General features: G+C 56.3%; 2 long non-coding RNA genes across 2 annotated transcripts; one reads left to right on the top strand and one right to left on the bottom strand.

Annotated features, from left to right (window-relative positions):
* The first annotated feature begins 5,305 nt into the window (after positions 1–5,305).
* LOC138847367 (uncharacterized) lies at positions 5,306–7,051 on the top strand. The gene is made up of 2 exons (XR_011385118.1): positions 5,306–5,505; positions 6,045–7,051. It is a non-coding gene; the product is annotated as an uncharacterized lncRNA (long non-coding RNA).
* A 1,335-nt stretch (positions 7,052–8,386) lies between these two features.
* Positions 8,387–23,328, bottom strand: LOC127484715 (uncharacterized). The gene is made up of 3 exons (XR_007911911.2): positions 16,482–23,328; positions 10,856–12,225; positions 8,387–8,547 (listed from the first exon to the last, which is right to left on the bottom strand). It is a non-coding gene; the product is annotated as an uncharacterized lncRNA (long non-coding RNA).
* Positions 23,329–24,666: the final 1,338 nt, after the last annotated feature.

Genomic DNA, 24,666 nt, shown 5'->3' on the forward strand with positions numbered 1-24,666 from the left:
GTCGGGGCCAGCCCGGATCGTGTGAGCTGAGTAACCCGGTACCACCCATGTATCAGCGGCAGGGAACAGGAGCCCCGGGGGGCACGAAACCCAGGCTGGCAAGTTTTGACAGAGAGCAGACAGTCAGGCCCTCCTTGGAAGGAGACGGGAAGGCTGGGTGAGGCGCAGCATCGCAGTGACGTGCCTTTGAAGAGGGGCAGCAAAGCCTGGTGCACCCCACAACTGCCGCGGGTCTGCCCCGCACGGAGGAGCGCGCACCCTTGGGGAGGGCTGCCCCCCCACCCCGCCTCCTCTCCCCTGCCACTGGCTGGCCCCCTGGCTCCTGCTGGACAGAGTCCATGAGATGCAAAGTGCATATGATTGAGTCGGAATCCCAGGCTTGCCTCTGTGCAACTTAAATACAAGGAAACTAATAGCATGCACTTGACAGAGCTGCTTGGCTAAAGCACTAGATAGTGTTCCTACAGGGCCCGGCACCATGGCTTCCTGGCAAGGGTGAGGCCTCAATAAGTGTTATTGGCCATTATCTGCAGCTGCATTCCACACGGGCAGGCTGGGAGCAAAGCTCCTCTTGGCTTGCGTTCACTCACTTAACAAGTATTTAATGAGCACCTACTCCATGCCAGGCACTGCACTGGGAGCCGAGACCAGAGGTGGAAAGGTTCATTTTCCTTAAGTAGCTCTGTGCACTGGGGAGGAAGAAGTGTGACCAGTTTGAGGTCCTCGTCGCGGCTGGGACGTTGATAGCAATGATAACAGCTAACCTGTGTCGAGTACTTGCCACGCACTTGACTCATTCTGATCTCATTTGGTCCTGATGAGGCTGGGCTCCAGCCGCTTTTGTTTCTAGAAGGTCGTGTCTCTGCCTTGAGGTCCTGTGGTCAGTACGTGCTGGCTGGGCTTTCTCATACGGCATGGGGGGTGCTTCATCAGCAGGCAGAGGGCACAGCAAATGCGACGGCTTGTGGGCTTTGGGAGATCATAGAGAAGCCACAGGGAATGGGGCCAGCACTGTGGCTCACTCGGTTAGTCCTCCACCTGCGGCACCAGCATCCCATATGGGCACCGGGTTCTAGTCCCAGTTGCTCCTCTTCCAGGCCAGCTTTCTGCTGTGGCCCGGGAAGGCAGTGGAGGATGGCCCAAGTGCTTGGGCCCCTGCACCCATGTGGGAGACTAGGAGGAAATGCCTGGCTCCTGGCTTTGGATCGGCGTAGCTCAGCTGTAGCAGCCATTTGGGGGGTGAGCCAACAGAAGGAAGACCTCTCTGTTTCTGTTTCTCTCTCTTTCTCTCTCTCAGCCTAACTCTATCTGTCAAATAAAAAAAAAAAGAGAGAGAGAGAAAGAGAAGCCACAGTGGAGTCACACAAAAGCCCTAGGGCCACTGTGATGGTGCGGCTGGCTATGCTGCTGCTTGGGACCCCTGCAGCCCGCACGCCTACGTTCCCTGGTTCAAGTCCCAGCTGCGCTGCTTCTGATTTAGCTCCGTGCTAAGGCGCCTGGGAGGGCAGCAGAAGACCACCTAAGGGCTTGGGAGACCCAGATGGAGTTCCAGGCTCCTGCCTCTGGCCTGGCTCAGCCCTGGCTGTTGCAGCCATTTGGGGAGTGAACCAGCAGATAGAGAATCTCTCTCTTTTTATTTCTCTCTGTCACTCTGCCTTTCAAATAAAAATCCATCTTGAGAAACGAGCCCAACATCAAATGGCGCCCACAGTGGAACCCGGCAGATGACTCACACTGGGAAGCCGAGTGCCCGGGAGCCCGCAGTCCCGGCCTCACGCCCGATCAGTTTCAAGCATCAAATGAGTTAAGATACGTGGAGCACTCAGGTAGCGATCAGGGCTCCATTTGGGTTTCTGCCTGGCGTGGATCCCGGGCCCTGAAGTGCCAGCTGTCACTCACTGCGACAGCAGTCCTCACTTTTGCTCACTTTGGATAGGCATGAGTTTCGGTTATCGTGTTTAAAAAATAACACTTGTCCCCAGCAACGTGTCTCCAATTCCACGCTCCACGGTCTATCAGGTGTGAATAATTGCGTCAAGTGCAAACGCCGCTGCTCTCTCTTCAGCTCACAAATCACTACGCAAACAGCAGATGCGCGTCGGATCGATGGCCGGTCACCACGCTTCTTGTAAAGGCTGTTGGCAGGCCGCTGAGGGGAGAGTTGTGTCGCTGCCCTGGCTTTCAGCGGTAACACACGCGACATCGGACGCAGATGGAGAATGAAAAGAAGAAACCGGCTGAGCGGGGCTGCGACGTGGCATGTTAAAGCTGCCACCTGCAATGCTGGCGTTCCATGAACGGGCGCTTGTGGCCATCTGGGGAGTGAACCAGCAGAGGGAAGGTCTCCTTGCGTCTCTCCCTTTCTCTGCAACTCTGCCTTGCAAATAAGTAAGGAGAGAGAGAGAAAAAAGAGAGAGAGAGAGAGAGAGAGAGAGGAGAGGAGTGGAGAGGAGAGGAGAGGAGAGGAGAGGAGAGGAGAGGAGAGGAGAGGAGAGGAGAGGAGAGGAGAGGAGAGGAGAGGAGAGGAGAGGAGAGGAGAGGAGAGGAGAGGAGAGGAGAGGAGAGGAGAGGAGAGGAGAGGAGAGGAGAGGAGAGGAGAGGAGAGGAGAGGAGAGGAGAGGAGAGGAGAGGAGAGGAGAGGAGAGGAGAGGAGAGAAGAGAAGAGAAGAGAAGAGAAGAGAAGAGAAGAGAAGAGAAGAGAAGAGAAGAGAAGAGAAGAGGGAGAAACTGGCCAACAAAGACGATGGGCAGTACAGCAGAGAAATGAGAAGCCGTAACGCTGGAGTTGAATGGAACATCAGTGGGGTTTGTATTGGTCTGGGTTTCCCAGAGGAACGGAGCCAATAGGATAGACACACAGACATGCAGACAGATACAAACGAAGATAGACGTGCAGGTAAGTAGACGAGCGTGCAGATGATAGACAGGTGTGACAGGTGTATGACCAGACGGGCGGACACACGCTCAGGTGGACAGATGGACGGATGGATAGGCAGCGTGAGGTTTCGAGGAGCTGGCTCAGGCGGCTGTGGAGCCTGGGGAAGGTGAGCCGCGCAGGGCAGGCAGACCCAGGGAAGAAGGGCTCTGGGTTCCAGCGCCGAGGCACGGCGGCCGAGCTGCTGCGCTCTCAGGGAAACTCCTTACCTGTCCTGATCCTCACCTGGTTGGACGAGGCTCACCACACGCACAGAGGGCAATCTGCTTGCCTCAACGTCTGCTGACTTAAATACAGATCTTACCTAAACAATACCTCCACGGAAACACCCAGTTTGACCGAACACCTGACGCCAAGCCCCAGAGCAGCCGATCCCTGAAATCAACCAGCCGAGTCGCAGGAGAAACAGGCCAGGGCGGGTCTGGTGGCCAAAATGGTGAAGCTGTCCCTGGAACTGGGGGAGATACTTCCCAACACTGAACGTGCAGAGGATAAAAAGGTGGAGAGGGCGCTGGTCTTAGAACGAGGGCTAACCGTTTGCCAAGGCATTTAAACAGCCGTCTCCCTGGGTCGGTGGCTCAGCAATGAGTAGGAGCAGGCAGGACTGCTCAAGTTCTCCTTGATAGTTTTATAGAGAAAAATACAATCTCGGGGCTTCTTGTGTTCTAGCTTAAAGTGTACGGAAGAAAGGTCATGTTTTTTCATTTCTTTAAACATTTATAACCAATGTAGAGATTTCAAATGAGATTTATATATTTGTAAATGTATACTTAATATAAATATATGTATTACATATATATAAGATTTATATATGTGGGGCCGGCGCTGTGGTGTAGCAGGTAAAGCTGCCATCTGCAGGGCCAGCATCCCATATGGGCGCCAGTGAGTCCCGGCTGCTCCACTTCCTTGCCAGCTCTCTGCTGATGGCCTGGGAAAGCGGTGAGGATGGTCCAAGTGCTTGGGCCCCTGAACCCATGTGGAAGACCCAGAAGAAGCTCCTGGCTCCTGGCTTAAGATCAGCCCAGCTCCAGCTGTTGTGGCCATCTGGAGAATGACCCAGCAGATGGAAGACCTCTCTCTCTGTCTCTACCTCTCTGTATCTCTGCCTTTAAAAAAAAAATTATGTATTTGTTTGAAAGGTAGAGCAATAGGAGGGGAGAGAGAGAGAGAGAGCGCGCGCGCTTCTATCCATTGGTTTGCTACCCAAATAGCTGCAAAGCCAGGTGTGGGCCAGGCAGAAGCCAGGAGCCCAGAGCCTGGAGCCAGGAGCCAGGAGGCAGGAGCCAGGAGCCAGGAGCCAGGAGTCAGGAGCCAGGAGCCAGGAGCCAGGAGCCAGGAGGCAGGAACTCCATCCAGGTTTCCCAGACGGGTGGCAGAAGCCCAAGTACTTGAGCCATCCCCTGCTGTCTCCCAGGAGCGTTAGCAGGGAGCTGGACTGGAAGGGAGCAGAACAGCTAGGACTCGAACCACTGTTCTAGTATGGGACGCCAGCAATGCCAGCAACACTAAACTCCCCGTGCCACAGCGTCAGCCCCGGGTCACAGATTAACGTTTTCCTTCCTGTCGGTCATTGAGATCATTTTGCACAATCTCAGCCAGAACACCCCTGCAAAGGGAGGCTTGTCTCCTCCTCCTCCTCCTCCCCATCACCATCACCATCATCACCTCCACCAGGCAGCCCAGACGAATGCCCGAAATGCCAACCTCTGTCTGACCCTGGGCGAGGGGGTCCCTGCCAAGGCCCACACTGTCCTCGCTCCACAGGGTCTCGGGTTTTCCACAGCCCCAAGAAGTTCCCAAGGAAGAGAGCTCAGTTTACAAACCAATAAAAATAACTCCGGGTGATAAACAGCCACCCTTGCGCAATCTGCCTCGATTTCACAATCCCTGCAGGGCACATGAGCCGGACAGAAGGAGACACACACCCTGGCGCGCACACGGGGCGGGGACCCCTCCAGCCACAGTGATGGGATGGCCACTGTGGCTGTGACACGGGGTCACGTTCACGACAGAAGACAAAGAGCACAGGTGATTGGCTGGTTGATTAAATATGAGGCATTTCATTTTCACTTGTAATTTTTGGCAGAGTATAGGTAAGTAATGGTCTCAGAAGACGATTCAGGCTGCAAGAAACGAATCTAAACTAAAGCAATCCGTCTGGAGAGCCCTGCTGTTACCTTCAGCTATGTAGACTTTTCTAGACGCAGTCTAGCAAACACCTGTGGTGCAGAGCCTCCGACCACAGACCGATGCCAGCCCACCTGGGTTCTGCAGGCTTTGCCGGACAGTGAAATGGGGAGCCCACAGGAAGCACCTTTATAAGGTCAGAGGTTCCCTGCCACGGGCTTCAGGCTTTGTGATGTCTTCATGGTTCCCCAGGAGACATGATGGAGAGCACAACTCCAGTGTCACAGGGGACGCACACGCGGGTGGCCGTTTGCCGGGTGCCGTATCAGTCTCATTCCCGCTGCTGTGATAAAATACCCGCGGCTCAGTGCTTTATGGAGGACAGAGGTCTGCTGAGCTCACGGTTTATCCAAGACCGAGGAGCTCCACGCGTTGGGGCCCTGGTGAGGACGGCACCGCCATGGCGGTGGAGCAGGAGGAAGAGCTAGCGCGCGACAGGGGCCAGGCTTGTTCTTTCTGTGAGAATTTGCTCTTGGGGGAACTGGGGCCCTGCGAGAATATCGCTCCCTCCCAAGGGTGGGGCCACCAAATGACCAGATCACCTTCCACGCGGCCACACCCCTTAAAGGGGCCATACCGGGGACCATGCTTCCAGCATGGGAACCTCAGGGGGACACACTCCAACAGCATCCAAACCACCGCACTTGCAAAGTCCAAACCCTCATTACTGTGGGCAGCCTGGGGTCTGTGCAGAAGCAGGAATGGGCACCCAGGGGAGGGCCAGAGGTCATGCCTCCCACCTGGTCACCCAGCGGCTGTCACAACGAGGATTTCTGCTGGGGAGGGCAGGGACTCTGTGTGTCCCCACTCTTCCTCCAGAGGTAGAATGAACTTGGAGGACTCAGAATTGTCTGAGATGACCAACTGGAGTGGCAGGGTCTCTAGCTGATGCCCGTAACCACCATTTTTTTTTTTTTTACAGATACTAACCTGGATTCTTTTGCCATGCAGCCTTTGTTAAATTTTGCCATGAATAAAATATTAACCAACGCACTTCAAAGAGAAAGGGAGGGCGTGAGAACCCCCCAGAAGGAGAAAGCTGGAACAAAGCAAGCCATCTAAAGCAACGCATCATCTGTATTGTCATTTGATTGACACGTCTTGAATCATTTATGGCGAGCTCCACCTCTTTCTAATAATATGGAAATCGGGAACATGTTGCTTTCAGTCATGATTAGGAGTGAGTTTCAAAGGACGTTTGCAGGTGAGGGAGACAGATGTTGGTGGTGGCGCAGTCATTAAGGTGTGCTGTGATTTATGGGCTTCGGTGGGTGGCCACCGTGGGCTTCCTGCGCCGCGCGGGGCTCTGACACGTGGTCCGAGAGAGAGAGGCGCGCCAGCGTTTCTCGGGGCAACTGCCCTCGTAAGAATCATCAGCCATTCGTCAAATGTGCTTTGAGCACTCATTAGGCACCAGGCACTGCGCTAAACGCCAGGGATGTGCAGATTGGATGTGGTGCTGCACGCACACCTACTGTATACTGGGTGCCGTGCTCGTGGGTGAAGACACGAGGAGTGTGCCGTGGAAAACAGGCCCCCACACGAGCAGCTGCCCTCCCACCTGGCGAGAACGGACGTTTTTAAAGGAAGCCCGGGGCCAGAGGAAGCCGCAGGGTGGCAAGAACCCAACCACTGGAGCTGCTTCTGCTGCCTCCCAGGGCGCGTTAGGAGGAAGCCGGGTAGCAAGGGGCGGCAGGACCAGATCCCGGGCACCGGTGTGTGTCCCAGGTGTGTGTCCCAGGTGGGGGATTAGCCCGCCCCGTCATGACATCTGCCTAGAAACTCTTTGAAGACCCCCCTAGTGTGCGTGGATTTCCAGATTTATTTTTTGGCACCAAAATGAATTTACCTTTAAATTCCATTTTCCACAAACCTTTATAGCACACTTGTATTTCAGGGGCTCTACCTACAGTGACGGCTGAGATTCGACTGCTCCGGCTATACGCTTTCTTTTCCCTTTTTCTGTCCTGTTTGTGGAGGTGGTGGTGGGTGGGTGGTGGTTGTTTGGGGCTGAGCCTGGCAGCCCCAAGGATGGGATGGTGGTGATGGCCTCCAATAGACGCCTGTCCGGCACAGAGCGTGCAGTGGGAAAGGCTGCAGAATGGGGCTGACTGCGGGTGCCATCTGCATAAATGAAATGCACACAAGACCACACACGTGCAGATGTTCGTGTACCACAAGTGAACACACAGGGTGCTGGACCCTGCCACAGGCTCTCAGGACGACGGAGGGGTGGCGGCAGGCCTTGGCCGGGGAGTGGGGAGCGAGGCTCAGCCTGGTCCCACAGAGAGCTCGGAAGCCAGAGTGGCCTCAGACAGGTAGTTTTCCTACCACTGAGGTGAGGGGGCGGGCCCTTCACACCCTTCTCAGTCAGCCATTGGCTGTGGGCTGCTCTAGGGGTGGGAGCATACTAGGGAACACCCTGCCTGGTTGGCTGAGGTCAGTGCTGCCAACTGTCAGCAGTCAACACTCACTGCCCAGGGAGCCAGGGCCACACTGGAAAGTGGGAGGGGGTGGGGGAAGAGGGCACCAAGAGTGTTCTGTAACAACTTCTCATTCCTGTCCCCAAGCCTGCACATCAGGGTTGGCTACAGGGAGAAACCAAGCTTGCAGCTAAAAACCACAGACTGTTGGCTGAAAAGATCCCTAAAGACCACCTGATCCACCCCCTTGATTTTGCTGACGGGGTCTAATCACTTGCCCAAGGTTGGCAACATCAACTGCAGTGCCACAGGGGCCAGGCAGGAGACATAGATGCTGGGACTATAGGGCATGGTGGGGACTGCGGCAAATTGGAGGCCAGGGTCCTCCCAACAGGACAGCTACTGCCTGTTTTTTTCCCACAGCCACCAGGGAACACGGACCCAGAGTGATTGGCGCCTCTGACTTCTCCAGAGGAGCTGGAAATTGTGTGTGTGTTTCATGGGAAATCTCTCAGTTTTGAAATGTTGGCAACTAACTGCACATTCGTAAGAACACTGCATGGGCCAAGGAAAATAAGTCGCAGGCCAGCGCGGGCCCTGGGGTCATGGAGTACGGGCTCTGGCCTGTGGCCATCCAGCGCGCTGGAAGCGCAGCCAGGGTCCCTGTGGGCCCAGGTGCTTTCTATCAGGCCTGGCACAGGAGGAGGGAAACCGGGCTGGGAACCAGGAAGAGCTTCCAGGCTCACGGGCAAGCTCCCCAGGGTGAGCTGGGGGTGGGGGGTGGGGGGTGGGGGTGGCGGGTGAGGTACGGGGAGCCCCCCCCCCCCCCCCGCACACGGGTATTGATTGGCTTCTGTTTCTGTTGAGGATGAGACACTGGGCCGGCGTTGTGATGCAGTGGATGAAGCATGGGCTCCGATGCAGGCGTCTCATGTCACAGCACCAGTTCAAGTCCCGGCCGCTCTGCTTCTGATCCTGCTCCCTGCCAATGCGCCTGCATTTCTTTTAGAATCAACGGGAAAAAAAGTTAGCTTTTAGGGTCAAACAATTTAATTCTGTGTGGATGATGTTATACAGAGACAGACACACAGAGATCTTCCATGCACAGGTTCACTCCCCAAATACCCACAAGCGCTGGGGCTGGGCCAGGCTGAAGCCAGGCGCCCAGAACTCACTCCAGGTCTCCCGCCTGGGTGGCAGGGACCAAGTCCTTGCATCATCGCTGCCTCCCAGGGTGCACAGTAGCAGGAAGCTGGACTCTCCGACACTCAGATATGGGATGTGAGGGTCCCAGATGGTGTCTCCCAGACGGGAGGTGGCATTGGTGCCAGACGTTCAGAAGAAAATGTCCATTAAGGCCAAGGGCATTTGGGGGCCTGCGGCACTCACAGGGCAGCAGGTGGTACAACCGGGGGGCCCGGGGCTGGGAGAGGCTGAGGAGGAGGCGAAGACACCAAGACAGTGCACAAAAATGACATCAGGGAGAAAGGAGTAGGTTAGCAGGGAAGGGCCAAGGAGTGTGTGATGCCCACGCGTGCACACGTGTGTAAGTGTCTGCACCTGAAGGAGTTTTTGAGAGCGTGTGTGCACGTGTGTGAGTGGCTGTCTTTGGACACGTGCTGAGTGTCCACACGAGCATTGTGTGTGTGTAGGAATATGAGTGTGAGCACGGTGCAGACACGTGTCTATATGTGTGTGTCCGTGTGTTAATGTGTGTGTGTGGTGTGTGAGCATACGAGGGGAGGGTGTCTCCTTGGGAGTGGGTGTGCAAGGGTGTACCTGTGTGTGTGTTTGAGTCCTTACACACACATGCGAGCGTGTCTGCAGGGTGTGCAGGAACTGTGTGAGTGCACTGTGCGATTGTGTGTCCGTGTGCACATGCACGTGTGTGGGTGTGAATGAGCATTTATGTGTGACCGTGTGAGAACGGTGTGAGTGCACTGGGTGACTGTGTGTGTGGGTGTGAGCCAGTGTGGTGCGTGCACGGTGCGCCGAGCCAGGCAGCGGGAGGGGGCGGGCCGGGGGAGGGGAGCGCAGAGCTGGGAATCCCACCGACACATTCCAGCTGGATGCTGGGGGCGGGACGGCAGCCCGGTGGGGTCTGAAAGGGGGAAGCGGCTGTATCTGGGTTTTGTCTTGATGAGAGGAAATTCTTTGCCCAAGGCAACGGTGCCCCCTGGGGTGTGCCCTCTGTGGTGGGCGACCAGGAACTCCTGAGAGCCCAGCCAGCCTCTTCAAACCCAATTTGCATTAGAAACCCGTGTGTGTTTCTGTATTTTGCTTGGAGGCCTGGAGAAGGAAGACCCTGGAGCAAGAGATAATGGTGCTTTTCAGACTTCAAACTGCTTAGCCCTGATTAGGCTCCACCTGGACACCGGAAACCGGGCTGATGCTAAGACAAGCCACTGACAGGTTAAAGGGGGGCTGCAGCCTTCCTGCCAAGGTGACCCCAGGGGTCATGGAAATCTCCGCCCTCATGCTGGGTCCCAGTTCCCCGGGGGGGCGCAGCAGCAGCATGGGGAGATCCCGCTGGTTTCTGGGCAGAAGTAAATTAAGTCTCTTGTAGGGCAAAAGCCTGCAGGCCAAGTAGGCTTGTCCTCTGTGGGAGCGAAAGGCGAGCTAAAGGTGGAACATTCTGGAAGGCCCTTCCGTGCTCTGTCTGGAGGCAGCAGTGTCAGGAAGTGGGAGGCAGTTTAACGGCCACCAGGGGTCCGAGTGCAGAGAGGTGACTCAGTGTCCTCATCTGTAGAATGGGGAGAGCATCCTGCACAGGGTTCTGTGCGAGGACTGAGTGTGGAAACTTGCGCGCACCACAGCACATCCTCAACAAGCGGGGACTCAGAGTTATGTCAGTACCGCGGTCACCATCTCAGCACTTCACCACCATCACCATCATACATGATACCACCATCACAACCACAACCATCGTCGTCATCAGAATTCTATCATTAGCGCCATTACAGTCACCATCACAGCTATGACCATCATCATCCTCATCACTATCACCACCATCATCATTACTTGGTCACTGTCATCATCATTGTCTTGTCACCATCATTAAAGTCATAAACATTGTCATCAGAATTCTATCACCACCATCATGGCCATGACCATCACCATCATATCACCATCATCAAAACCATAAACATTGTCATCAGAATTCTATCACCACCATCATGGCCATGACCATGACCATCATCATCATCACCACCATCTCCATCATCACCTGCTTAGGAAAAAGCCATCTCCTAGCACTGGAGATCCAGCGGCTCGCAAAGCTCCGGGGTCTGATGGGGGTAAGAAAGCTCACCTCCCGTTCCCAGACCTTCCAGGACGACAGTCACTCTGCGACAGCAATGACAAGGTTCTGGGTAGGAGGTCCTTATCCCTGGCCTCCTGGGGAACCTCAGGGAGGTGGACTGAGGAGATTCGGAGACACCTAGCAGGAAGAATGCTCGACTCAGAGACGGTGCGAGTTTTTCCATTTGGTTTCTGCACCATCTGGACCCCGGTGGCGTCCCACAGCCTCTGAATAGATGGTTGCTTGGAGGGAGTGGGCGTGCTGGGAATAGACCGGGTTTGGAGGCCACTCCCGAGTCTGCAGACCCGGACTCCGGCGGCTCCCTCCCCCGTCTGCGCTGTGAGGCCACCTTTCCGAGCCCAGGTTGCCTCCTCATCACATATTCGCTCAGGTGACAGCAGACGCTCGGCAGGAGGTCCAAAATGGCACTCCCCTGCTCCAAGTGGCCCCATCGGTGAGCGAACTGGCTTGCAAGACTCAAGATTCTTGACGGCGAGTGGAAGGATGTGTGCAGTGCACAAACAGTTACAACGACCCTACCACATGTTAGCTCTTGGGAACCCAAAAAGGGAGAAACCAGGACCACTGTCACGTGGGGAGACGGGTGCCAGAGGAAGTACAGCAATGCACTGTGACTGGGGCCCGGAGACTTCCCCTCAGGCAGCAAGCAGAGGGCGGCCCATTCTCCTTGGGTGCTCCCCTGGCAGGGTGCACCCAACCACACAGTCTGGAGGGACTTGCTGCGGTGGCCCCCAGAGACACCGAGTGACCGTGGTGGACTGTGATCCCGGACCCAAAACAACAGTGAGAGGGAAACATTGCAGAGCCTTCAGCTGGGAGCCTGTCTTGCAAACAGAGCTGTCAGCTTTGGACCCACAACTGCAGGGTCGCTTTGGGCGGGTTCCTGAGGAGGAAGAAGATGGAGAGGGGAGGGACGGGCCACGGTGGCATTGGGTCTTTAGGCTGAGTTAGAATTGTCTTCCGTTTCCAGAGCAGGAAGCACCCTGGTCCTACACCTGCCCTGGAGCACCACGGTGGAGGTCAAGGTGTGTGTGGGCAGCCTCACCCCGCCTCCTGCAGGCCCCCAACCCCAGCACCAAAGTCCTTCCTGCCAAGGGGCCGCCCTGACCCATGCCAAAGACGGGGCGGCTGGAAGCCGCGTCAGGTTACCACTGCATGCTGCTGGGTGCCAGCAGGTGGACGCAAGGGGTCAGCAGGGCCACTGTCACCCAGGCGGGGTCCTTCCTGGTCTCGTCCAGCTTCTGCTGTGGCCGGCAGTTCTAGAGGCCCTTGTAGCTGCTCCACACCAGTCTCCGCACGCGCTCTGGCATGGCTGCTTCCCCATGTGTGTCTTGTCTCTGGGTCCAAGCTCCTCCTCCCTATAACAACACCAGATTGGCTGTAGGGCCCGCCCTCACCCAGTAGAACCCCACCTTAACTGATTACACCTGCTAAGAGCCTGCGTCCAAATAAGGTCACGTGGGCAGGTTTGGGCTGGAGCCAGAGGGAGGGGAAGTGATATTCAACCCTGCACAGCATCCAAGCACTGGAGTCATAAAGCCCTGGGTTCAAATCCTGACCATGCCGCCTACAAGTGGTGAACTCAAAGCACGCTCTCCAGGCCTCTATTTGCTCAACAGGAAAATGGGGGGTAGAATGTGAGACCAGCAAGGCTGTGGGAAGGACTGGAGCCAATGTGTGTAGCAGACACAGTCGCTGTCGTAAAAATGGAAGAGTTTGTCACTGTTGTCACTGCCACAGTCTGTCCTGGACATGTCCACTCTCTGCAGCCGACTTCTGCGACGCCAACAGCTTCTGCCCAGCCCTGCAGGGTGTTCCCACCCCCAGAGCCCTGTGCACCTTCGGGGAGCTGCTGCCCCTGCTGGGACACCTGCCTGTCTCCTGGGCAGTGGCCAGGAAGTCCCTGGAGAAGGGAAGGGGACTGTCCCCAGGACTGCCTCGAGGATGCCACAGTGTTGGCTCCCAGGCTGAGCGGGCAGCAGCGAGGCCAGCTGTGCAGCCAGGAATCCTCACTGCCCGGAAGTAGTAGGCACCCCGCAGCTGCTATGCTCCTGCCGCTGAGCGGGTGTCACGAATGCCTCCTGTGGGTAGGCGTGCAGGCTCTGCACCTGCCGTGCTAAGGGCGAACCTGTCGGCGCCCCCAGCGCGAGCCTGAGACTCAGAGCATCCAGGTGAGTCTGCCTGTGTGTGTAGCCCTGTGATCTATTCCCCTCCAAAGGATTCTTTGTATCTCTGTCTCCTTCCTCATCCAAAGTACCGAGGGGGTTTTAACCACCAAGCAGCCTGTGCCTCACAGCGGACCAAATGCTTCTATGCTTACCCTCGGCCCTCCATTTGCAGCCAAAGATTCTTAGTGATTTGAATGGGGTGACTGGACAGCGTCAGTGGAAGTTTCTGGAAGTTTGCATGGTTTTTGGTTTTGTTTTGACTTTCTTTTTTAAAGCATTCTTATTTCTTTTTCTCCTTCTCCAGGTTTATTTCCACCTGCTCAAAAGGCAGGAGGAGAGAGGGAGAGATCTTTCATTCACTGTTTCATCTCCTCCAAATGCTTGCAACACCAAGGCTGGGCCAGCCATAGGCAGGAACTAGGAGCTCCATCCGGGTCTCCTACAGGGAGGGCAGGGACTCAAGCACTTGAGCCACCATCTGCAGCCTCTCAGGTGCATTAGCAGGAAGCTGGATCAGAACAGAGCACCTAGGATTCGAACTGGCGCTCCAATACGGGCCGCAGGTATCCCCAGCGGCGGCTGTGAACCAGCTGTACCGCAGTGCCGGCTCCTAGCTTAGTTTAGAACTAGAGGATGTGGTATTAGGAATTCGGTTCCCTGGTTTATCACCTGGTGGGTTTTTTATTTCAAACAACCCCTTTATCTCTCTGGTTTCCTTATCTGGAGAAAGACGATTACAAACTCTTTCCTATGGGCTGCATACATGAGCTAGCCCACGGCTCGGTTTTAGAATTGTAGAGAAGCCCACAGAACGCTGATAAATCCGCTCTTAAAAAACAGAAAGCCCTGATTTGGAAGAGATACAAAGACTCAGCTCCTCTGGGCTGTTGTAAACTGGCTCGGGTCACCCCTGAGAACAACAGACACCCACGCTGGCCAATTTTATTAGCAAAGAAGTGTCTGAAGGCTATGGGGCAACGGGTGCAATCCCCAGCTGGCCGATTAGACTGGGAGCTCCTGCAGCCCAGAGGAGGCCCCCACCTTTACCCGAGGGGAGGGGACGTTACCACTGCTGTCCCCTCTGGTGCAGACGCACTTCTCTGGCTTCCGCATGGCCAGCAGTTCTGGACATTGGTCAGTGCTACGCACACGGCAGCCTCTGACGTCTCTGAAACCCCCTGCAGCTGCTGCTGCCGCCCACCTCACCAGCAAGGAGGAGGTGTGGGAGGGGGCGGGGCCCACTTCCTTCTACCACTGGCTTCTCCATGAGTTCAGAAAGTTGAATCTGATTGACAGGTAGGGCTGAGTCCTAGCTGCAAGGGAAGCTTAAAACAGCTGCCTCCAGGGGAGTGAGTCCCAGGAAGCCCAGACTCCCAACTCGCAGGGCTGCGACACAGCACAGGAAGCTGTCTGTAGCACCCTCCCCCCAAAGCCCCTGAGAGAGCAGCAGCGACAGACGCTGGGCTCAGATGGCTGACAGGCCTGGATCTCAATCACAGCTCCCCCGGGATCTGGAGCAGGTACTTTGGCCCCTCCAAGCCTCAATTTTGCTTGTCTACAAGATGGGGGGGGGGGGAGTTAGGCTCCTCCCACCACCCGGTTCCGAAGATTAAGTAAGATCACGTCCGAGCATCTCTCCGACGCGGCGCCCGCCCCTGCCTGTGAGGGACAGTCCCCACATGCATCACTGTGCCCTTCAGAGTGGATTTGTGAACACCTCCCCCCACCCCACCCCCGGGCCCCGGCTCCAACCTACCCAAGTACAAGGGATCTTCACGAAGTCATGCAAATTGTGAGAAAATCACCCTTGGATTTCAAAATCCATTTCTGTCCAAGTGCACAGCTTTCCACGGCATTGTTCGAGCGCTTTATGGGACACCCATACAAGTGTCCACCAAGCGAGGCCGTCCCCGGACCACGCACCCTGGGAGTCAGCGCTGGGTGAGCCCCTGCCTCTCCCTCTCCTTGCAGCCTGGGGTCCTCGTTTCCGGTGTGTGTGTGTGTGTGTGTGTGTGTGTGTGTGTATGGGAGGGGGTACTCAGTCCTTTGGGTGGAAGAACCAGGCCTGAGGAATAAAAGGTGAGGCAGCCCGGGATACTTGGGAAGAGAAGAGGCCTGGGACCGTAATGCCGGAGGCAGGAGTTCCTTGTGTGGCCTGGAGCCTGGTTCTCAGACTCCCCAGAGGGGGGAACTCCAGAGGGACCTGAGGCCTTGGTAGGCCGTGCGCGGCGCAGCCCTGCGAGGGACCCTGTGCGCTAGCCTGGAGGAGCGAGTTTCTGGCAGGACTCCTGTAGGAGTCACTGGACATCTGTGTTGCCCTGGTACCAGTTATGGCTTGGTCTCTACTGCAATCTATGTGGCTGGCACTCCCGGAGCTGTGCAGTGCACAACCTGTACAACAATGCGTGGCCGCCTTGCTTTCCGGGAGAAAAAGATAAGGCCGTGAGCGGGACTCACAGGATCAGGGAGACTTGCAGCCTGGACCATTAGAGAGGTGAGACTGTTTTCAAGGCGGGGCGGGGGAGGAGGGAATTCCAGACTTGGAACACTGTGTACCGACACAAGGGATGTTTAGGGAATGCTGAGATCCAGGGTGGCTGCAGGGAGGAGGCAGGCGGGCCGAGGGGACTCATTTCCAAGGCTTGAGTCGAGTTCCCTCGGGGGGCTTCTGGGGGAGCTGGTGAGGCCGCTGAATGTCAGACGTTCCATTCCTCTGAGTGGTCCTCACAGTCTCTCCCGGCAGGAAGCATCCGACCAGGAACTCCGGCCTGGCTGCGGCCATACCGGATTTGGACCCCGCTCTGTAGCCTGCAGGCTGTGCGTCCCCTCTCTCGGAGCAGGGGCTCGCCTCTGTGCAGAAGAAGCCTAGCGCCGGGGGCTGGTGACGCGGGAGGTGTCCTGCCCGGGCTCTGGTCTCTGCCTCTGGGTGCAGAGATCAGTAACTCCAACTCGCTGTCACTGAAGCAGGCGGTCGCTCTCATTTCCAAACTCCCTCTCTAGCTCTCTGGCCCAATTCTCCTTAGCATTAGGGAGCCCTTCCTTTGAGTTTCCACTGCCCTCGCTCCACGGGGGTCCTTTAAGATGCAAATCTCGCTTCTGATTCCCCAGAGCCTCAGGGTAAACCACTTTTATCGGTGTTTACCATCTCCCCTGGAATGGAGGGGCGGGGCCCAGAGAAACAGCTAGTGCCGGGAGGGGAAGGGGCTCGCTTCATCCACTCCCAGGGAGGCAGAGAGGAGGCTTCTGGGTGTGGAACGGGAAGGAAGGACAGCACCCGGAGGCACACGGAGTCTCTCCCGCCACTCCTAGGGTCTGCAGGGAGCATGCAAGGTGGGGCGGGGCTGGGGCTGCAACCCTGGAGGCCACACAGGCCCTGCCCTCAGGGGACTGCCAGTGTGGTCCAAAACGGAGGAGCGGCTCCCTGTAGGCACCTACAGGCTACCTACCTGTAGCCCCAAGCGAGGGAACTCCCCAGTACCCCGAGGGGGCCGATAGTCACCGTGGTAGGACGCCGAGCTCAGAGGGGGCTAAAAATGCCTTGCCCCAGGTCAGCCAGGAGGCCAGGAGCTGGGTCTCTAACTCCTCTGTGCAGCTCAGAGTTTAAGGATGGGCTTTCCTCCCGCTGGGCTCGGGCTCAGCTTCCTGGATGGGACCTGACCCCTCTGAGTCTCGCACTCCTGAGGACGACATGAGAGAGAGAGAGAGAGAGAGAGAGAGAGAGAGAGAGAGAATGGCAAACTTGAAGCAGCCCAGCATAAAAATACGTAGGAGATAAAGTCTCCCATGGGTGTACAATGTAGAATAACCCATGCCTCTTCAATTTAAAAACCCCACATCGGGGGGCCGGCATCGTGGTGCAGTGAGCTAAGCTGCCCCACGCAGCACCTGTGCCCCTTCTGATCAGCTCCCTGCTAAAGGCCTGGGAAGGCAGCAGAAGATGGTTCGAGAACTTGGGCCCCTGCACCCACGCGGGAGACCAGGAGAGATCTGTGGGCTCGTGGCTTCAGTCCGGCTCAGTCCCAGCCAAGGCCATTTTGGAAGGGAACCAGCAGATGGAAGATTCATAGTCTCTCTTTCTCCGTGTGTGTGTGTGTGTGTGTGTATCAGAGTGTGTGTATAACTCTGCCTTTCAAATAAATAAATAAATCTTGAAAATCCTCTATATGAACCGTTACATGGTTCACAAAACTTCAGCATGCTGCCACGTGTTAATGATGCGGCCGTTGGCCACTCTCCTCGGGGCTATGCTTGGGTTACTTGAGGGTTTAACTATGTAAAGATCTTTAAAAATGCATTCGCTCTCCTTTAAAAAAATGCTTATTTATTTTTAAGACAGAGTGACAGAGAAAGAAACAGATTTTCCATCCGCTGGTTCACTCCTGCAACAGACAGGGCTAGGCCAGGCTGAAGCCAGGGACCTGCACTCTATCTGGGTCTCCCTTTGGGTGGCAGGGACCCGAGCACTTGCGGCATGGCCTGCTGTCTTCCAGGATGCGTTAACAGGAAGCTGGATGAGGCGCACAGGAGCAGAGACTTGAACCTGCACTGATACAGGCTGCGGGCATCCCACGCAGCGGCTCGAGCCATGGCGCTTCGCCTTTAAAGCTGTGACCTCCCTGGTGATGTGTGTGTGTGTGTGTGTGTGTGTGTGAAAAGGGAGGCGTAACATACGCATCATGGGGCCCCATGGGATTCCCTCTAGGGGCCCAGCGGCTTTTAATGACCTGCAGTCTGGCTATTGAGGAGTAAACCCAGACCAAATCCAACAGCTACAGGGAACACAAGCTCCGCCCTCTCATGCCCATCCCAAACCCCATAGCTCCCAGAGGAACCCCTGGCTCCTCCCACTTCCTCCCAGCTCAGGGTGAGGCCCATGGAGTCGGTCTCCCTAGAAATCCACTCTTACCCTTCTCACGTCTCGAGGCCAGGTCTCTGCAGTGCAAAGCGCATGGGGGTCTGCATGGCTAAGTGCTTATACGTGGGCTCCTGGGGGCGGGAAATTAGCTACACTTGTGCAGAGACGCGCTGCACCCTCCCTAGGCCCCAGCAGCAGAAGGGAAGGCGCCCTGCCTTCGACCCCAGCCCCTCGTCTTGTCGCTTTGGTGTCCCTTCTCTGGGTTCCGTGCCCCATACACCCACTTCCTGACAGATGATCCGCCAAGGTTTGTCTCCAGGCTGTGAGCTCCCAGAGGGTGTGGCCAGCTCATTTCCGGCCTTGAGCCCTGTGGACAGAAACAGGTGCTCAGCAAACATCACTTGCCCGGGACAGGCTTTGTTGGACCACGGAGTTGAAAAGGAGAGTGAACACGGGGCACCGGAGCACGGCTGGGACACTGCCCTGGGAAAGGCCTGGCCAAGGCTGGGTTCCTCCTCGGGGCTCCGACCCCAGCTGCGAAGAGAGGGGATTCCCACAGATCCTATCACACGCTCTTGCTCAAGGGCTTTGCCCCTCCTCCCGTCCACAAGACTTAGTGAGTTGGGATGTAGCGCTCTTTCTCTTTCTCATTAAGTAATGATAAAGTTGCCATTTAAGCCACCTGCATGCCACACTGGAGGGCCTAAGTCTGAGTCCCGACTCTGGCTCCAGCCTCCAGCTCCCTGCTCATGCACACCCTTGGGAAGCAGCAGCGATGGCTCCAGTACCTGGGTCCCTGCTGCTCACATGGAAGACCTGGATTGAGTTCCTGGCTCCTGGCTTTGGCCTGGTCCAGCACCAGCTGTTGCAGACACTTAGGGAGTGAACCAAAACAGTGCAGGGTCCCTAACCCAGGGATGGCAGTATCACCAGTACCGAGAAAATGACAGCGCGTGCCGCCCAGAGAAGCAGCTGACAAACCGAAATGGAAGGATGTTCTAGAAACTAACCGGCCTGTCCGCTTAGACAATGTCGGTGTCCGGAAAGATATAAAAAGACTTAGGGACTGAACCGGCTTAAAGGAAGCTAAGGAGACACATTCCCTGAGTGCCGAGAGAGAGAGAGAAAGAGAGAGGGAGAGAGAGAGATGCCCGGCGCCCAGGCAGGTGTTCTTCTTGTGAGAGTGGAGGTTGTGGGGGGAAATGGTGAGATCTGAATGAAGTTCATAGATGAGGCAATCATGCTGCAACGATGCCTGATTTTTCTCATTGTGTTTGTGGTCTTGCAACAGAGTGTTGTTGGGTTTAGGACGTGCACCCCACGTAATTCAAGGTGAAGAGTTTGGTGACTCCTGGGCAGGCATTGTGGTGCGGCTGGTTAAGCCGCCGCCTGCAGCACCAGCTTCCCATCTGGGTGCTGGTTCGAGTCCCAGCTGCTCCACCTGCAATCCGGCCCCCTGTTAATGTACCTAGAAAGGCAGTGGTGATGGCCCAAGCATCTGAACCCCTGCCATCCATGTAGGGGGCCCAGATGGAGGTCAGGGCTCCTGGCTTTGGCTTGGCCCAGCCCTGGCTGCTGTAGTCATTTGGGGAGTGAACAAGTGGATGGAAGATCAGTCTCTCCCCCCCCCCTTTTGCTTTCCATTTCAAAGAAATAAATAAGTAAATCTTTTTTTAAATAGGCTGGCACCATGGCTTACTAGGCTAATCCTCCACCTGTGGTGCCGGCACCCCGGGTTCTAGTCCCGGTTGGGGCGCTAGATTCTGCCCCAGTTGCTCCTCTTCCAGGCCAGCCCTCTGCTGTGGCCAGGGAGTGCAGTGGAGGATGGCCCAAGTGCTTGGGCCCTGTACCCACATGGGAGACCAGGAGAAGTACCTGGCTCCTGGCTTCAGATCGGTGCAGCGCGCCAGCCATAGCAGCCACTTGGGGGGTGAACCAACGGCAAAGGAAGACCTTTCTCTCTGTCTCTCTCACTGTCCACTCTGCCTGTCAAAGAAAAAAAAAAAGAGTACATGATTCTGACCAAGATGTGTGTGTGTCTTTCTTCTCTGCATGAGAGTGCTTCAAAAAGTTCATGGAAAATGAAATAAAAGATAAGTTTATTTTGGTGCAAAAATGTTTGAAATCCATGCATAGTTTTTTCATAATACACACTTTCATGAACTTTTTTTTTAAAAAAAGATTTATTTATTTATTTGAAAGGCAGAGTTACTGAGAGGCAGAAGCAGGGACAGAGAGAGAAGTCTTCCATCCACTGGTTCATTCCCCAGATGGCCACAACAGCCCGAGCTACGCCGGGCTTTAGCCTGGCCAGGAGCCAGGATCTTCCTCCAGGTCTCCCACTTGGGTGCAGGGGCCCAAGGACTCAGGCCATCCTCTACTGCTTTCTCAGGCCAAAGCAGAGAGCTGGATCGGAAGTGGAGCCATCTAGACTCGAACCGGCACCCATATGGGATGCCGGCACTGCAGGTGGTAGCTTTACCCACTATGCCATGGCATCGGCCCCTTTCATGAACTTTTAAAGATTTATTTATTAATTTGAAAGGCAGACAACACACACACACACACGCACACACATACACACATCATCCATCTGCTCCTTCACTCCCCAAATGCCCACAACAGCCAGGGCTGAAGCCTGAACTCAGGCTGGGAATTCCATCTGGGTCTCCCACGTGGGCACCGAGACCCAACTACCAAGCCATCATCTGCTGCTCCCAGGGTGTGCATTAACAGGAAGCTGGATTGGGAGCAGCGCTGGGGCCCACACCCAGGCACTCTGACACGGGCTGGCGGCGTCCCAAGTAGTGACTTAACTGCTGTGCCGAACGCCTGCCCCACAAGCTCTCTGAAGACCCCTGGTGTTTCTGTATCTGCAGAGAGCAAAGGAGAAAAGGAGAGGCAAAAACAGTGAAGGGTTAAGGTCTGGGGAATGTGGGCAAAGGTGTATGGTAATTCTTTGTATTATTTTTGCAACTTTTCCATGAGCTGAATTATATTAAAATAAGAAGCAATAATAATAATAATCAAAGGTCCACATTGCATATTAACGTGCCTAGGCTCCAGTCTCGGCTGCACTTCTCACTCCCACTTCCTGCTAATGCACCCCCCAGGAGGCAGCACCTGGTGGCCCAAGTACTTGGGTTGCTGCCGCCCATGTGGGAGACCTGGACTGAGTTCTGGGCTCTGGGCTGTGGCCTGGCCAGCCCCAGCTGTTGTGGGCATTTGCGGAGTGAAACAGCATATGGAAGATCTCTGTGTCTCTCTCTGTTCTCTGCCTTTCAGGTCAAATAGCAATAACTTTTGGGAAGGAGGGCGATTGTGGGGTGTGCACGGCTGTGCCCTAAGCGGCAAGAAGGAGCATGCGTGGGACAGGGAGCCACCAACTGGCCTGGGCTGCCGGTGCCGCAGCGTCTGGAATGGATCAGCAGCTACCGCTGAGCTCACCCCCTCCACCCAGCTGGCTCCCAGGAGGCTGTGAAGGCGGGGCTGGGCTCTGGCCGTTGCACAATAAGAATCCACAGATAGCGCCTCTTCCCAGGGGCTGTTGGGGGAAAAAAATCCACCCAGGGAGATCCCTGGAAGCACTTTGGCAAGGCCTCGGGGACCACTCGCTGCTGTGCTTGTCTCGGGGATTCCCACCCAGAGGAGGTGAGGGCCTTGAGCCCCGCCCCCGCCCACCTTGGTCAGGAAGCCTGGCTGGGGGCCTGCCGCTGGGGACTGCCGGCGGCAGCGAGGAGGGGGTGCTGCAGTAACTCCAGGCTTCTGTGCTGAGCTCCCCCTCTCCTCCTGAACCTCTGCATGGCATTTGGCGCCACAGCTAAGCTGCCCTGGGATGTCTGCAACCCAAACCTGAGGGCCTGGGTTCGAGTCCTGACTCTTCTTTTAATCCCAGCTGCCTACTGATGTGCATGTTGTGGGCAGAGGCGATGGCTCAAGCGCTTGGGTCTCTGCCACTCGTGCAGGAGACCCGGATGGAGTTCCTGGAGGCTTCTGGCTTCAGCCTAGCCCAGCCCTGGCTGCTGTAGCCGTCTGGGGGAGTGGCACGGCAGACGGGAAATCTCATCTGTCTGTCTGTCGTCTACCTTTCAAATAAAGGAGGTAACTTTTTTAAATAAAGAAACAAAAAGAAGGATATGGTGGCAGTGTTCAGGAGGTCTGGTCCTCCCTGGCGAAGCAGGGCCCGGAGGGATCAGCGGCCTGGGCCAGAGAGAGCTGGGGTTTGGAGTCTGAGGGCCAGGAGAGCACGCTCAGATGCGCCACTTCCTGGCTGGGCGCCGCTGGCCTGGAGCCCGTCCCTGGGGCTGAGCCGGACGCCCCCCTTGGGAACTGGGAATGCTCAAACTCAGCTGAACGGACAGCTGAGCCCTGTGAAAGTGCCCGCACCCCCCAGATCCGTCCTTAAAGCCAGTTCTTCAGTTTCAGCCCCTCTCCTGGGGCAGGGGAGCCCCACACAGCACAGGCCCTCCAGGGAGGAGTTGTGCCTCCTGCCCCACAGGCCTGGACACAAGGCCTCCCCTGCACACTCCTCCATTCTCCTTATAGGACAAGGTCATGGCCACAGCCCAGCTGTTGGGCCCCCTGAGTTCAAATCCATGCCTAGGTTCCCGGTGGCTGAGATTACATCATTCACACTGGGCGTGCCTCAGTTTCCCTATCTGGCAACAGGTGTAACACTGGCATCCATCTCTAGTTGCTATGGAGATGAGCTGAGTCCCTCCGGGAAATTCAGAGCTCTGGAGCTGAGACCACAAGCTGACGCCTGCCTGCACTCTCTCCACGAGGACTGCCTCCTTCTGACAGAGGTGGCTCCTGAGGCCTGGAGGCACTGGGGCGTGTGCCCAGATCACCCAGGTCTCAGGACACAGAGCTGGAATCGGAGCCCTGCAGCCATGGCCCACATGTTGAGTGCTCAGTTCAGGGTCACTGTTAGCAGCGCTCACAGCTGCACCGTGGGAGACCACGGCGGCCACTCAGGGCCCGGAGCTTAGAAGGCCGTGTGTGTTTAAAGCTCTTGAAAGTCAAATTTTTTTCTTTTTAAAAAAGTTTACTTATTTTCATTTTGTTTAAAAGCCAGAGAGACTGAGCCAGAGACAGAGAGGGAGAGAGAGAGAGAGAGAGTCTTTTATCCGCTTGTTCTCTCCTCAAACGCCTGCAGTAAGCCAAGGGCAGGGCCAGGCCGAAGCCAGCAGCCCAGAACTCACTCCAGGTCTCCCACGCGGGCAGCAGGTGTATCTGAGCCTCACCTGCTGCCACCCAGGGTGCACGTTAGCAGGAAGCTGGAACCGGAAGTGGAGCAGGGAGTAGAAACCAGGTGCTCTGATATGGGGTGAGGGTGTCTCACGGGCTGTGCCAAACCCCCGCCCCCAAAGTCTTAATGTTTGAACAAGGGGCTCCCCGTTGTCATTTCGCACCAGACCTGAGCATTCCTTGCCTGCTCCTGCTGCGGATCTTACAGGGACAGCTCCTCCCCCCCACCCCCTGCCCCGGCCCTGCCTCCCTCCCCAAACTGTGAACTCCTTGGGATTTAGGATGAAGCAGTCTCATGTCCATGTGCAGCCCAGCCCATGCCCAGCACGGGGCAGATCCCTGCATTCTGGCCGGGAGAGACAGGTAAAGAGGGCCACAGCTGCTGTTCCCGCCCCCACTTCCCCTTAGCAACCCCAAGAACAGCTTCCAGCCCAGGGGTTCTCGGAGGAGGTGAGAGGCAGGCTGGTGGCAGGGAATGGGGCTTTCCGGAAAGCAGCGTGCAACCAGGGCACGCTGGAGCTTGTGGCCACGGGGGAGGCCCAGCTAGGCCCCAAAGACCCTAACAAATGGCTCAGGGAGACGCCAGCTCTATAAATAGCTACCGGGAAACCCAGCACAACGTGTAATTACGCCGGCTGGAGCTGAGCTGGGCAGATTTCTCAAGCTGGCAAGCGGCGCTGCTGGTGGCGCCGGTCCCGAGGTGCAGGCCTGTGGCAGAGCACAAGGGCACAGGCCCCTCCCTCGGGGGCAGATGCGACTCAGCCCAAAGGGGCCAGTGCGGCGGTGACCACGGTGGACAGAGGCTCCTCCCTCTACCTGGGGAGCAGGTGTAGAAGGAACAGTCACTGAGCACCTACTATGCGTCAGGCTCTGTGCCGGACAGACAGGCCGAGAAAGTGCCTGGGGCCTGGCAGGATGTGGGTTTGGGTTTCTCTAGGGTGGAGCTGGGCGCCATTCCTCTTTCTTGCCTCTCTTCCCTACCCCTTTGTAATTCTGACTTTTAAAACATGGAGGGGAAGGGCTGGCGCTGCGGCCCAGCAGGGAAAGCCGCCCCCTGCGACACTGACATCTCATATCAGTGTTGGTTCCAGTTCTGGTGGCTCCACTTCCCATCCAGCTCCCTGCTAATGTGCCTGGGAAAGCAGTGGAAGATGGCCCAAGTGCTTGGGCCCCTGCACCCATGTGGGAGACCTGGAAGAAGTGCCTGGCTCCTGGCTTCAGCCTGGCCCAGCCCTGACTGTCACAGCCATCTGGGAAGTGAACCAGCGATGGAAGATCCCTCCTTCTCTCTCTCTCTCTGCATAACTCTGACTTTCAAATAAATAATTTTTTAAAGTGGAGCTAGGACTTGTACCCAGCACCCTGATGTGGGGTGTGGGCATCCCCAGTGGCATCTTAACCATTGCACCTGCTACCTGTGCTGAGCCCAGACTGTTTCCCAGGGCAGCTGCACCATTTTCCCTCCTACCAGCTGCGTACAGGGGTTCTGATTCCTCCACATCCTCACCAACCCTCGCTATTTTGTT

Source organism: Oryctolagus cuniculus, chromosome 21, assembly GCF_964237555.1.
Source record: "Oryctolagus cuniculus chromosome 21, mOryCun1.1, whole genome shotgun sequence".
In the NCBI taxonomy this organism is placed as follows: domain Eukaryota; kingdom Metazoa; phylum Chordata; class Mammalia; order Lagomorpha; family Leporidae; genus Oryctolagus; species Oryctolagus cuniculus.